Genomic DNA, 15,137 nt, shown 5'->3' with positions numbered 1-15,137 from the left:
GAGGGCATGTCTATGCATCATAGTGTTTATGTGAACTTTCTCAAGTACTTCTTTCTTGTTATTGTTTTAGTTTATTGTTTAATTGGTTTGATTTTGTTTGTTTTCAGACATGCTCTCATGCATCCCAGGTTGGTTTTGAACTCGCTGTGTAGCTAGGGATGATCTTGAACTTCTGATCCTCCTGAGCACTACGGTTACAGGTACAATCACCATAGCCAGCTTTATGCAGTGCTGGGAATGAAACCCAGTGCTCTCTTATATTCTACCTACTAAGCTACAGCCCCAACCATTGTCAGCTACATCATCACGAGACTACGTTTTAAGACTAGTGGATGTTGTCTGGAGATCATGTATATTATAGGACAAATTGAAGAAATTTAAGGAAAAGCCTGGGCTTCATGGAATTTGCATGGGGGCATGTATAACCGTGTTACAGCAACTCTTAATATGGTGAAGCGCACCTGGAACTGTAGAAAGTGTCCATGAATTATCCAGACATCTAATTGCTTGGAGATATTTGTATTGTTAAGAAGGTCTTTTCAGAGATAAGCTATTAGTTTTAGGAATAACTACAGGCTATACCTGTATACTCCTGTTAGGGTTTTCTGGGGTGAACCTAGTGAGTCAGGTGATAGTGGGCAATGCTGGGTATGACAGGATCAGCCTGTGTGCTTCACATGAGTCTGGGTGTTACAAGTTTTGGTGTCATGTGTGTTGTCCGGTTTCTTTCGTGTTGTGAGGATATTTTCTGGTTGAAGTAGAGTATATCTTTGCCTTGTTGTCCCTTTGCATATTCTTCATTGTTTCTTCTGATGCTGACCTAGATTTTATAGAGGCAGGGGGAATTGTGTGGATACAGCCTGTGTGTTGATAGTAAAAATCTGTGTGTACATATATTGCAAAGCATGTCTCTGTATTGTGAACTTTATTCATTGATTGGCAGGCTAATCTGGTGTTTGGGGTGTGATTATGTACAATGTGAATATTTGGTCACTACATGACATGTCTTGAACTTCTTCATTACATCTATGTGCTACAGAGCATATCTGTGCATTATGCCTTGTGTAGAGTGTGCTTCTAAGACAAAAATTACAGTAAAAAGAATATATTCTATGCTGCCAATCTGTATGCTGTAGGGAGATATTATTGGCTATGGGGCACTTCCTTCATGTTTTAGGATATGTTTGGCAGCTGAAAGTCAACTTACATGATATAAGGAATATCTGGGTGAGGTGAAATAGTTCTACGTATGTATTGTATATATATATATATATGTATATATATATATGCATTATGAAATAGTTAATGTATGTTGGCCAATATACTGGTGTTCATGATGCACCATATTGTATAGATAAGCCAGTATTTCACTAGAACAGTATATCTGGATACTAGGTAGAATTTGTGTGTTGTAGGGAAGGCCCTAATTTCTGAGTTATGAAGTTAGTCTCTTCATTGTGGTAAGATTTATATTGTGCCATGACTTCTGTATTTTGGAGAAATTTGTGTGCTGTGAATTATTTTAAACTGAGTTATCTGGGTTGGGAGTGTATAGAATAGATATAACATATGTATGTGTGTGTGTGTGTGTGTGTGTGTGTGTGTCTGTCTGTCTGTCTGTATGTATGTATAGGAGCATGTGTTAGAGCATTTGGTAAAAATTAGATGAGTCTTTATATGGATGAATTTCTGTATTTATGCACTGAATTGTGTGTACTACACAGTGTATCTAAGTGTCATGTGGTGAGTATCTATGCCGTGTAGACACCATGTATAGGTGAATCTAAATGTGAGCTAAATACAGTCAACACAGATGTAGTGGTCAAAGCATAGGTTGTGATTAGACTGTGTGCTTCATGGAGGACAGTGAATGTGTACAAGGGTTGGTTTTAGTTGAATCTTACCATTTTATTGTCCAGTTTAGTGCATGTTAACAACAGCAGTATCAGCAGATCAGATACTGTTGTAAAGACTTTAGAAGCATTAACCCATTTGTTCCTCTTAACAGCTGTAGGTACAGGAATCATTATTATTCTAAATTTATAGGTTAGAAAAGGCATAGAGTGGTCCAAAAATTTTTCTTAGGTCATAAACTTACATTGATGTGTTAGGGATTTCAGTCTAGGCAATTGGGGCTCTGAGTTCAAGCTTTGTAATAGGGAGCTGATCTAACTGCAGCGCACCAAATTTTTGTGCACTCTGTTTTGAGCTTATGTGAGCTGAGGTTCACCTTTGCTTTGTGCCACATTGGGAACAGTGGGTTGGGTTTTTGTACTGTAAGCATGGCTTTGCTTTTTATGAGTCTAGTTGCTTAAATGCAAGCCTGAAAGATGAAAATGACTTCGTGTAGATGCTGCCTTGTCATACAGATGTAAGGTATTTAAGAACATAATTGCTTAGAGGGATAACTCTGTGTGACTGGGCTTAAATAGGCCTTAGAAAGCTACCCTTGGGGGAGGGGGCTGGGGAAAAGACTTAGTAGTTAAGAACACTTGCCACTCTTGTAGAGGACCCAGTGTCAATTCTCAGCACCAAAAGGGAAGCTCACAAATGTCTGTAGCTCAGGTTCCAGGGGACCTTAAAACACTTATCTGTCCGCAGTAGGTAGCAGGCACATATATGGTGTGTGGACATACTTGCAGGCAGAACCCCCAGTCATGTGTATTTTAAGCTTTTAAAAAAAGTTAATTTGTGAGGTATGGGATATGTGATCATATATGTGGGGGTGTTTTCATATAGATCAGATTTATGTGTAAGTAATGAGGTATGAAGCATATAGTTGTTTATGAGTAAAACAAAATAAAAGTAAATGTGTTATAGGAAGGAGCTATGCATTAAAATATGATCCTCTAAACTTAGGAGTGTGAATTTAAGAACACGTTTGTGAATAGCAAAGAAATCCACATGCTTTGGAATAAATATTTGCGTATAATGGGATAAATGCCAGACAGTACACAAGTTTATGGTTATACCACATATAACTGTATGGGGTAAATCTGTGTATTGTAGACCAAGTCTGTGTGTTGTGAGGGGAATGTGTACATATGAAGTGAGCATATGCATTATAGACCACATTTCTTAATTCCATTGTCAATGTTTACATTGTGAGTGAAATCTAGTTTAGTGTGCTGTCTGTACTCTGTAGGGTATAAGGTATTATGGGGTGTTGTCTGTATGTAGTAGGGTATTTCTGTATGTTCCAGGACTAATCTATGTACTGTGGAAAAATCTATATTGTTAGATGGTTTTAGATACTTTAAATAAGCACCTCCGCTTCATTAAAAATGGTGGGTTGGAAGGAGGTAGGTGATGGTAATGTAAATGAATAAATCTAACAGTTTCTAGCAGGTACTTTATTATACTAAACATAGCTTAGGTTGTTTTTTTATTCATGAGAATTCTTCAAAGTAGCTACTACTGTCACCTTTGTTTTGCAGATGAGTAAACCAAAGAACATAGAAATATACTTACCTGTAGTGATATAATTAGGAAAGGGTGGAATCTGGAGGCAAGGCCAGGAAGCCTGGGTCCAGAGGCCTTGCTCTTAAAGGATACCAAGCTGTATCTCTGCTGTAGGCCAGTTTTGTAGCTCAATGATATGGTAAACCATGTCTGTCCTTTACAATGGAAATCTATGCAAAGTGAAGTTAATACATGTGCTATATATGTCCATAATGTATTATAGTACATATCTGTAACATGTTCTGTGTATATATGTCTACATGATAGGCAGCTTTTACTTGCATTATGAAGTGTTGTGATGTAACTGCACAATGTAGAACAAATCTATGCATTCATGGGTAAGCCTATAACTTAAAGACATACATATTATGATTGTGTGTATTACAGGGCAAGTCTGTGGCCTGAATGGCTTGTCTGTACATTTAGGGTGAGTGTCACTGTTTGAAAAAAATTATATGAGTTTTGAGGCAAGTATGTATACTAATAGTTGATTTTGTGCATTCTGGTAGAGTTCTGTGCATATGCTAGGTATATTTTGTTTTGTAGATAAGAGTTAATCAGTCTGTGTGCTTTGTAGTAAACCTGAGAGTCATTGAAACATGGGCTTCTTGTGTTTGGGGGCATGTGTCTAGACGATAGAAGCACTGTAAGAAGTGATTGTGTGAGAGGAAATAGAAAATACATTACTGTTACAGAATTTTCAGCATTGTGGCAATGGAGTGTAGTCCTCTGAGGTGTGTGTTCAGATCTTATGGTTTCACACCTGTATTGTGGGATAAGTGTGGATACTGTGGACCACCTTTGTGATGGACGTGGGGAGGGGCCTTGAGTACCTTAGAAGGTAATTCTGCAAACATGGAAGGAGATTTGGGTAATGTGTGGCAAATACGTGCTTCTGCGGCAGGTATGTGCACTGTAGCTTTGCATTGTATGTTTATCAAGAGATGAATTGGCACACTGTGGTGCAACTGTGTTATTAAATTAAAATCCTGTTTAACAAGGAATGATCTATGTGTTTCAGGGTATACTACTGTACTGATATGTGATGGAAGAGTGAGCATGGTCCAGGGCTATGGGGAATGTCTCTATACCATAAGTTTAACACGTTTCATGGGGTAAATGTGCACAGAATAAGGAGGGTGTGTAATGAGATATAAGCCTGTGTCCTGTTAAATAAATACCATATAACAAAGATCATTCCATTTGTCAGAGGGAGAGTTTGTCCTTTGGGTGAGTTTTGGTATCATGGCAAGGGATTTTAGCTGTGTTTTACGTCTGTGTTCAAGGAGAAACGATGTACACTATGGGATGCTGCTGTGGTGTGGACAGTCTGTGCTCTGTGGTGAAGGTTCCCATGATGTGACAAGAATCTGTGTGTTGTGGGCAAGGCTACATGGTCTTGCAAGTGTTAGTGTGACGTGAGGGAGGTCTGTTTCCCATGAACTTCACCAGCCAGGAGTTCAATTGGTGGAGCACACATGGGGTAATTGTGCTGTAGGGAGAGACTTGCTGTGCTGAGTACTTATGTGTTCTGGGGAGCATCTATGTGCTCTGGGAAGCAATCTGTGTGGGATAAATGAAGTCTGTATACATTATACATTCTTGACAGGATCCATGAGATGTAAAGGTGAGCTACAGTGTTGAAATACAGGCACTGTATCCCTGGTGAGACAAGAATCATCGTGTGGAGCTGATAAAGGTCCTTTAGCTTGGTCTCTGTGTGGAAGAGAACCTGCTCTGATCTAAAAGAGCCCAGTGACATGGAAGGTATGTAATAAGGGGCAAATGTATTTACTGTAGTATGTATTAATGAGCTTCAGGGAGTAGTGCAACATTCTGTTGCAGGGCATCTGTGTGCTACATGAGAGGTGTCTGCATTCTGTTGGGTTAAATGTGTCTCTCATTTGGTCAGTAAAAGCATTAGGATAAGCTAGTGTACCGCGCAGGCACAAGTCTGGTTCCAACAGTTTTCCTTTAACATCTACAAATAACAATAAATAACACCTCTAGTAGTTAATATGTACCACTTTTCTTAAATGTGTTGTTACTATTCCCATTTCACAGCTGAAGAACCTGAGGCCCAGGAAGTCTAAAACTGTTCTGTGGTCATGCAACTGGCAAGAAAGAGATGGAGGTTCGAATCCAGGCCGTCTCTTTCCTATAGCCACACAAGAATATCTGGGACCTTAATAATTGGAAAAATGTCATGGTCACTGGTGAAACTACTCCCTGCAGTTGTACTGGAAGAGAAAAGAGAGAATTTCAAAGTCTTCTGAGGATTTTTTTTTTAAATGTAATGCTCTGTGTACCGTAACAGTCTCAGCTTGGGGAGAAAAAAACTGATGTCATGTCTGTGGAATACCTCTTCCAGCCTCTGTGGATCCCCAAGATTCCTCCCAAGGCCCCACAGCTGCATTCTGCCACTGCAGATTAGGCAATACGCATCATCTGGTGAGGTCCTGTTGCCAGGGAAACCAGCCTCAGTCATAAACAAATCATAGCCTAATGTCGCAAGTCAGGAAATGACTGGAGCTGTGTCTATGAGTCAAAAGAGTACCTTGCAGTAACAGCAGGCAAAGAAAGCAGCTGCTACTTACCTCCCTTTCCTTCCAAAGTCAGAGAAGACGAGTGCTTTGAAGTCGCTGGGTGGGGGAAAACGCTGTGCTGGAGAGTAAGGGGTACAACAGAGAACAGCAGGTGATTTTTCACTGTCAAATACTTCTGTTACTTTTTAACTTACCTCCTACTAAAAGCCTCCATGTTTTGTGTCTTGACCCTTCCACTTGCAGTAAAAAGAAATGGACCATAGCCATGTTTTCCTGTCTCAAGAGATAATGACAGTGGTAGCAAGTACCAAAACTCACCTCCATCCTTTAAATTGAGATCATTGTACTGCCAGCAACATAATTGAAAACGTTTTTTCATCTCATACATTTCTTACATTTCCCTCTTATTTCTCTCTAGAAAATTCCAGGAACTGAATCCACACAGCTTTACCTCTCTAAATACCTGAAGAACAGAAAAACCTTAGAACAAGCATTAATCCCTGAAGTACTTTTTAAACGCGCAACTGGAATGTCAAGAGCATCCAAAAGGAATACCATCTGGAGCAGTATTCTATGTCATTGGACTCCTTAACTTCTAATTTTAAAAAATAATTATTAAGATTTTTAACTATTTAACATATATATATACACAAACACACATAACATATATGCATTATATACATAACCTGTTTGAAAATACCTGTTCTAAACTACATAGAACTAGGATTCTTGAAAGGCAAAAATATAAACACAGTGCTTTAGCAGGCTGCTGGATGTAGCAAGAAGGTAAAAGTACTATAATGGAATGTAACCATCTTGAGTAGAGAGAAAATGGCCGACCTTTGGAAAGCTACACCTTATCTAATGGGAGAACAGCTGTTGACACATCACATCAGTGGAAGAAGGTTGTGTTATTCAGTTCACAATGCTGAAACCATTGGCAACCTATCTGGAAAAGGCACAAAATTAGATTCTATTTTATACTACACATTTAAAATGAATACTATACAGATTGCAGAGTTAATTGTAAAAGAAATTAATTAATTAAATTTCCAGAGAAAATACAGGTGAATGTTTATGTGGAGGAATACCTCAAAAAAGAAAGAAAACGTAAAAATAAACTGACAGGAATAGATATTTTAAAAGATAAAGCAGTAATGTGTCCCCAAAATTGCCATCATAAGTGACAAAACTATATATTCAAATAATGGCTTGAGAGTGTTTTAATCACATATGTTAAACAAACTAAGCAAGATGTTTTGACAAGAGAAGAAACCTGAGACTGATTCATACCCATTTGATCCATGAAATCCACGTCTGAATTTTTTCCTAGGGGGGGAAGAACAGAAGGGTGCACAAAGATTTATGTAGAAATATATTCCTTAAATCATTATAGCAAAAAGCACATTTATACATTTATTATTTGGAATGTGATCACTCCCATGAGATCAAAAATTATGTATTCCTGAAACACATTCCTGTGAGATACTTTAAAATATGAAAAATTATTTATAAAAATATGTTTAATGAATAAAGCAGAATAAAGACTTCACATCTGATCATTATTTTGTATTAAATATGCATTTCTATGCATATATTTGTATATATGCAGAGAAAAGTGACTGACAGCAATATGCTAAGGTTATGGCATTGTGCATAATCTTTATAGTCATATTTTAATTTTTCCAAGTTCTGTACATTACTGTCTTTTTATAATAAAGGAAGAGCCAACATTATAATGAGATACTTTAATAAACATAGGAAAGCTCTGAGATTGCGGAAAAGAAAGTCTAGAAACAATGACAATAAAAAGTAAGAATTAAATAAATAGCAATGGAACATTACACAAAATTAACTCATGATCCACCACAGCATGATTCCAGCATTATTTGCATGTTAGGATGTATAGAATTTCTTATACAAGATGGAGTCCTGAAAATTTTTCTTCACTACACCAGAGAATGGTCACATGTCCCTGGATGCGTCAGTCACCCTTTGCCGCAGTGCTCTCCTGATGCGCCCCCCCCCCCCCGCACCTTCATCATGCAGGCTCCCTTTCCCTGAAAACTATGACCCCAGCAGACATGTTTAGTTTGGGGAATGGCTTATCTTCAGAGACTTTCAAATAAGCTTTTTCATTCTCATATTCCTCTCTGATCTTCGTTTTGTTATCTAACTCCAAAGCCCAGCTCCCCTTCCTTTTTCCTCTTCCCTTTGGGTCATGTGTCAAAACCAATCTGAATTTAAAAATAAAAATTGAAAATACACGACTTCACCTCTTTTTCTGTTTTCTTGCAGTAACCAACCTAAAAGAGTACACACAATTTCAGAGATATTGAGAAACAAACAAAATGTTGTATCCATAGGAATCTCTGCTACGTTCTCACATTCCTTTTCAAAAAAAAAAAAGCACCGAGAACATTCTATCTTTACTGTACAGCATGACATGCAAAAAGCAAATGGATTTTACAAATGAAGGCACAGTCATAATATTTGTTATTTCTTTTTCATTATTTTCACCCTACAAGCAAATTTTCCCCATTCAATACACATTCATCTCTCCTACAAAGCAATCAGTCGTAATATTATTACAGTCTGCCCTCTTCATTTCCTTTCCTATGCAGACATGTCACCGCATCATCTTCTTAATTAAAAACAAGTAAAGTACGCTATCCTATCCTCCAATGCAAAATATTCTCACCACAGAAAGAAAATAAACCATATCCAAAAAAAGCCTGAATAATGAATCAAAACTATCATGTCATCATGCCTAATTCAAACATCATAAAGCTGAGAATACCTTCAAAAAAATCTTATTTTGGGGAGCATCTTACGAAATTTGCTATTTTTATGTGTTCTTATTTTCTTCTATCGAGTCATTCATCATTTAGAAAGCGAGCTTTAAACTAGGAAAGTGACCATGTAATCTTTAGAATATAACCTATTTTCTTGGTGCTACGGACTAGGCAAATTCCTCCACAGTTCTATGCTATCTTGTTTCATCAAAATGCGTCACTTGCTTTAGAAAGCGGAGCTTTAACAACTATTTTATGAGAGCTTTCTCGGCTACTTACCAGTTGCGTGCTGTCTCTCCATCAGCTCCGAGGCTGTCGCACTGAAGGAGTGGGAGGGGAAAACAGCAGCGCAACAGCCTCTTGAAAATAAACTGCGCTGTGAAGAAGGGATTAGACCAATGACAAGAAATGAAATGCCTTGAAGATTCTCCTCCCAAATCCTCGGAAAACATCAAGTCATGCTAAACACTGCATGCTAAAATTCATATGCTCAACAAAGGACAGATTTTAATGGCTCAACTTCGGACACAGAACACACTTTAATTACCTTGATTTTCAGTGGAACCCCCACAGTAGCCTGGGCTTTTGGCTCTCCCGTCTCCTAGCAACATTCTCGCATTAATACACTTTTCCCGCAGTAGTCCTATTAGACATCAGAGAACACTGACAAGGTCTAGCTTCTTCGGAGGCCCATTACTAGATTCTGTTACTCAATATACATTCTCCTGTAGGGAAGTAACATGAAAAGTGAGTGAAGAACTCATCCACAGGAAAAAAAAATATGAATCGCATTTCAAAGTAGAAAGCAGATCAACTCGTCCTGATTCAAGACTATTTGGGAACAGAAAGTTTAAAAAGGAATAGAATGTAGTCTACTTTCCCTCTAAAACTTTCTATTCTAAAAATCCACATACAGTATAGAATAGGTATTTTGTTTAACTTTTCTAGAATTAGCCTCTGGTAACATTTATAAGTAAATCTGTCATTAGATTTCTTTCCAAATAATGAATTACCAATAGGTAGAGAAAGAGCAGGTATATTTAACCTTTTAACATAAAAATACAAAATTGTACATTCCGATAAAGCACTGCTTACCTCTATAATGTAGCTTTAATTTTTTGCTTTCAAAAATATGTATGTTTAAGAATGATGATGTAATTCTGCTATACTCACAGACGGAAGTCTAGTATAATTGTCACCAGAGAGGCTTCATCCAGCAACTGCTGGGAGCAGATACAAGAGACCCACAGCCAAACATTCAGGGAATCCTGAGGGAGAGAGAAAGGTCAAGAGGGAGAGAGTGGTCAAGAGAACTCACAGGATCAACTAACCTGGGCCATGTTTTGTTGATAATTATGGGAACCTTTCCTTTTCCGAAGAGAAATGGAGGAATGGTGGGAAGGGGAAGCAAAGGGGAAGTAGTGGGGAGGGACTGGGAGGAGAAGAGGGAGGGGAAATAGGAGAGAAGAATAAAAAAGGAGTATGAAATAGCACTATTAAAATTGAAGAGGCATTTTCCTCCTACTGGGCTGCCTCGTCCAGCCATGCTGTGATGCTATGTACCTAGCCTTATTATAGCATATTATTGTGGATTGTTGTGCCATGTGCAGTTAATATCCCTGGGAGGCCTGCTCTTTTCTGAAGGGAGATAGCAGAGTGTGAATCTGTGGGAGAAGGGAGGGAGGAGACACTGGAGGGAGAGGGAGGGGAAACTGGTTGGGATACAATGTCAGAGAAGAATTTATAAAAACTGAAACAAAAAAATTGAAGAGGCATACCCTTTTCTGTACGAAAAATAGGAATGACTATAAAATGTTACACAAACTGCTTCTTGATTTATTTTTTCCAGGTAGGAAACACCTGACAAGCCAATTTAAAATTTTATACTAAAAGAAAAAAATCAGTTCCATTTCCTATTAACATCCACTAGGGAGTTTTTCAAGTACCATGCGATGAAGTACATGGCATATTACCATGGTACAAAGCATATACCATCACCACTGCATAAATGAAGAAAAATGAAGTAACAGAACAAGGACACTTATCTTCCTAACCTAAATTCCATGCTCTTAATTACAACAATGTTGTATCTAAAATAGAAGCAGTCTATAGATTCACCCGGAATGCTATTTTTCAAGATAGCAACCTACTCCAAAATAAACTCTATAAGTAGGCTTGGAGAAAGACCAGACACCTGTTGTTTGTTGTTTTTTTTTTAACTCCTTTACTCTTGGGGGCTTTTTTAGGGAGCTCACCACCCAGCTATTCTTAGTTATGAATGTCTGGCCGTAGCTTGGCTTCTTTCTTGCCAACTTTTCTAAAATTATCCTATCTTTGGCCACGGGTCTTTCTTGTATACCTTTTCTTTTCTTCTTACTCCATGTCTGATTGTGTAGGTGGATGGCTGGGTGGATGGCCCCTGAAGTTCTTCTCCTTCCTCTCTCGTTCCCAGACCTTTTTCTTCCAGATTTCTCCTCATATTAATCTTCTCTGGTTGTTAGCCCCGCCTCTTTCTCTCTCCTACCTTGCTATTTGCTGTTCAGCTCTTTATTAGACCATCGGGTGTTTTAGACTGGTACAGTACCACAGCTTCACAGAATTAAATAAATAGAACACGAACTAAAGAAACACACTGTGAAATAATATTCCCCAACAGATACGTCCATTTTAAACAAATACCATCAAGTAGTTCTGCCCCAAAACACAAATACAGTATTTCATATTGGTAATGCTATTAAGACAAGTAAATTGTAAACCTGTACTATAGGATATACACACATATATACATGTGGTATGAGCACTTTATAAGTGGAACAAACAAATTAACTTTTTTAAAAGCTTAATTTTCACTTTTGTAGAAAGGATGCACAAATATAGAACCTGGAAAAGTGAAGAGAATTCTGACGGCATCTGTGAACACAGGTTAGGATTGAAATTGCCTGTATAATCTCCTGAAATTCTGAAACATCTCAGACCATCTGCACATAGACAGCAGGCAATGGCATTCTTTTTTTTTTTTTTAGTTTATTTATTAAAGATTTCTGCCTCCTCCCCGCCACCGCCTCCCATTTCCCTCACCCTCCCCCAATCAAGTCCCCCTCCCTCGTCAGCCCAAAGAGCAATCAGGGTTCCCTGCCCTGTGGGATGTCCAAGGACCCCCAACCTCCATCCAGGTCTAGTAAGGTGAGCATCCAAACTGCCTAGGCTCCCACAAAGCCAGTACATGCAGTAGGATCAAAACCCATTGCCATTGTTCTTGAGTTCTCAGTAGTCCTCATTGTCCGCTATGTTCATCGAGTCCGGTTTTATCCCATGCTTTTTCAGACCCAGGCCAGCTGGCCTTGGTGAGTTCCCAATAGAACATCCCCATTGTTTCAGTGTGTGGGTGCACCCCTCGCGGTCCCGAGTTCCTTGCTCGTGCTCTCTCTCCATCTGCTCTTGATTTGGACCTTGAGATTTCAGTCTGGTGCTCCAATGTGGGTCTCTGTCTCTGTCTCCTTTCATCGCCTGATGAAGGTTAATATTCAGGAGGATGCCTATATGTTTTTCTTTGGGTTCTCCTTCTTATTTAGCTTCTCTAGGATCACGAATTATAGGCTCAATGTCCTTTATTTATGGCTAGAAACCAAATATGAGTGAGTACATCCCATGTTCCTCTTTTTGGGTCTGGCTTACTTCACTCAGGATAGTGTTTTCGATTTCCGTTCATTTGCATGCAAAATTCAAGAAGTCATTATTTTTTACTGCTGAGTAGTACTCTAATATGTATATATTCCACACTTTCTTCATCCATTCTTCCATTGAAGGGCATCTAGGTTGTTTCCAGGTTCTGGCTATTACAAACAATGCTGCTATGAACATAGTTGAGCATATACTTTTGTAGTATGATAAGGCCTCTCTTGGGTATATTCCCAAGAGTGGTATTGCTGGGTCCAGGGGTAGGTTGATCCCGAATTTTCTGAGAAACCACCACACTGCTTTCCAAAGTGGTTGCACAAGTTTGCATTCCCACCAGCAATGGATGAGTGTGTACCCCTTTCTCCACAACCTCTCCAGCAAAGGTTGTCATTGGTGTTTTTTATTTTAGCCATTCCGACAGGTGTAAGATGGTATCTTAAGGTTGTCTTGATTTGCATTTCCCTGACTGCTAAGGAAGTTGAGCATGACCTTAAGTGTCTTTTGGCCATTTGAACTTCTTCTGTTGAAGATCTTCACCAACCCCGCAACTGACAAAGGTCTGATCTCCAAAATATATAAAGAACTCAAGAAACTAGACAGTAAAAGGCTAATCAACCCAATTATAAAATGGGGCACTGAGCTGAACAGGCTATGGCATTCTAATAGCTCAGAGTTTAACAGACATGTGAAAATGAGTACATCTACTTTTCAGACACTGGGTTCTAAATACCATTCTTCACCAAAACAAACCAGTTTATTGGAGAAATAGTTGATTCTATATCTGGTACAGGAAAAGCACAAGGCATGTTAATTTGCAAAAAAAAAAAAAGAATTATTCAAACTGTGGAAGACATATCAAAAAGATACAAGACACCAGGATAAGGCACTTCACTGGCCAAATTCAGTTCCAGTGGGCCAGGAAGCATCACAAGGTCTCACTATGTAAACCAGACTGGAATCGAACCCACCACCCTCTTGGCTTCACCTCCTGAGTGCTAGGATAACAACTGCTTGCTACCACTCTGGGCAATTCATTTCTGTTTTATCATCAAACATAAGAATGATGGCAATAAATCATAAAACATCGAATAAAAGATTTCTTGAGTTCATAGTGATTTGCAAAACCTACAGAAGAACAGGTGAATCACTTCTTTATAGAATAATAATAACAAATGAACAAATGACAGAATTAGTATATAACCCCACTCAGAAAACACCACTGTATTGATTGGCTTAGACAAGCATCATTAGTACATAACACAGTGCTGGATGAAATGGTAGACAAAACTCACCAAATTGCAAAGTACCACAGATATCTGATTAAATGCAAATCAGGGAAATATTATCAATGGAGAGATACGGTATACATGAACAAATTTGTTATTTAAACTTCATGACAACAGTAATCAGACAAGATGAAGTGTGCCTCCTAATAAGGTAAAATTGGAAGCACACATCTCCTAGATGTGTCTTTGCCAAAATATTTCATCGAGATGTAAGTAAATATGAAGGAGCAATCAGAAAAATGCACATTGTGGAACATTCTAGAAGACAACTACTGTGAACCTTTCAAAATATCATCATTGTTGTTAAAGAGGGCAGGTAGAAAAGCTGTTTAAGATTAAAGATTAAAGAGACATGATAAGTGAATATGATTTGTGATTTTAATTGAACAACAGCTAGAAAATCAAACGACTCTAACAGATGTTCTGTAGATAGTGGAAGACAGAGATTATATACAGATAATGTTGGATTAATGTAAAGATTCATTGATAGGATAACATATGATGGTAGACTTGTTCTTATAAGATATGTGATGAATACTGAGAGATAGGAAACTCTGATTTTTCCAGACTACTCTGTGTTTTAGAAAAAATCATGAAGGCGGTAAAGAGTTGTTAAATTGAAGTCAAGTTGGCATATGAGGATATTCATTTGTTACTCTTTCAACTTTTCTGTGACCTTGAAGTATTTTAAAAGAAAACAATTATTAAAGGGTAAATCGTAGAAGCACAGAAGAAAATTATTTAATAAAATAACTGAAATAATTATAAAGTTAGATTTCATACACTTAACGGAATGTGTTAGTAATCCATAAGAGAAAGCTTTTCATATTCAGATGATAACTACTTATCATGCGCCATCTAGTGGTAAAATTCTGTTTCAACAACTGGAAGATTTGGAAAAAATGCTAAATTTGACAAATGGCCCATTAAATATTACTGCAATTTTTTCATTTAGCATCTAAATGGGAAATTTATTTCCTTGGTATTCTATTAATGTGTTAATAAAGCAAATAAATTTCTTTCACGGTTGCATTTCCATAATACAAATTTAGTGCATTACTTACACCCACTTTCTCTCCTACCCTCAAATGCCCTTTTCTCTCTCCTTCCGTCCAGAGGCCCCTTTATTAATCTCTAATAGCCCCTCTTCTAATTTTAGGAGAGAAAACATGATATGCTCTTTCTACATCTGAGATGTCTTACTTAACATGATGTCCTTCAAGCCCTTTTATTCCTGTGAGAAAGATAGTATTTCATTCTTCTGTTTGGCTGACTAGTATTCCATGGTATATATTCTCAATATATTCCTCAATCATTTTTCTCCTAATTGGCAGCGAGGGTTATTCCATATCTTAACTGTTGATGATTAC

The 15,137-nt window shown here is 38.0% G+C and overlaps 1 protein-coding gene across 3 annotated transcripts in view; it reads right to left on the bottom strand.

The window, feature by feature from the left end:
* Window positions 1-9,122, bottom strand: part of LOC121437315 (melanoma-associated antigen B4-like) — a 170,320-nt gene extending 161,198 nt beyond the window's left edge. For 2 of the 3 annotated variants that reach the window (XM_041637175.1, XM_041637173.1), the window contains exons 1-2: window positions 9,083-9,113; window positions 6,060-7,337 (exon numbers count right to left, since the gene is read on the bottom strand). The gene's annotated coding sequence lies outside the window, so the exon portion shown is untranslated. Of the gene's footprint in view, window positions 1-6,059; window positions 7,338-9,082 lie in introns of all 3 variants that reach the window. The other variant, XM_041637174.1, reaches the window with a different exon arrangement.
* Window positions 9,123-15,137: the final 6,015 nt, after the last annotated feature.

Source organism: Microtus oregoni, unplaced genomic scaffold, assembly GCF_018167655.1.
Source record: "Microtus oregoni isolate MIOR12 unplaced genomic scaffold, Mior012 000052F_000, whole genome shotgun sequence".
NCBI classification, from domain to species: domain Eukaryota; kingdom Metazoa; phylum Chordata; class Mammalia; order Rodentia; family Cricetidae; genus Microtus; species Microtus oregoni.
This window is presented reverse-complemented; position numbering and strand designations above follow the sequence as displayed.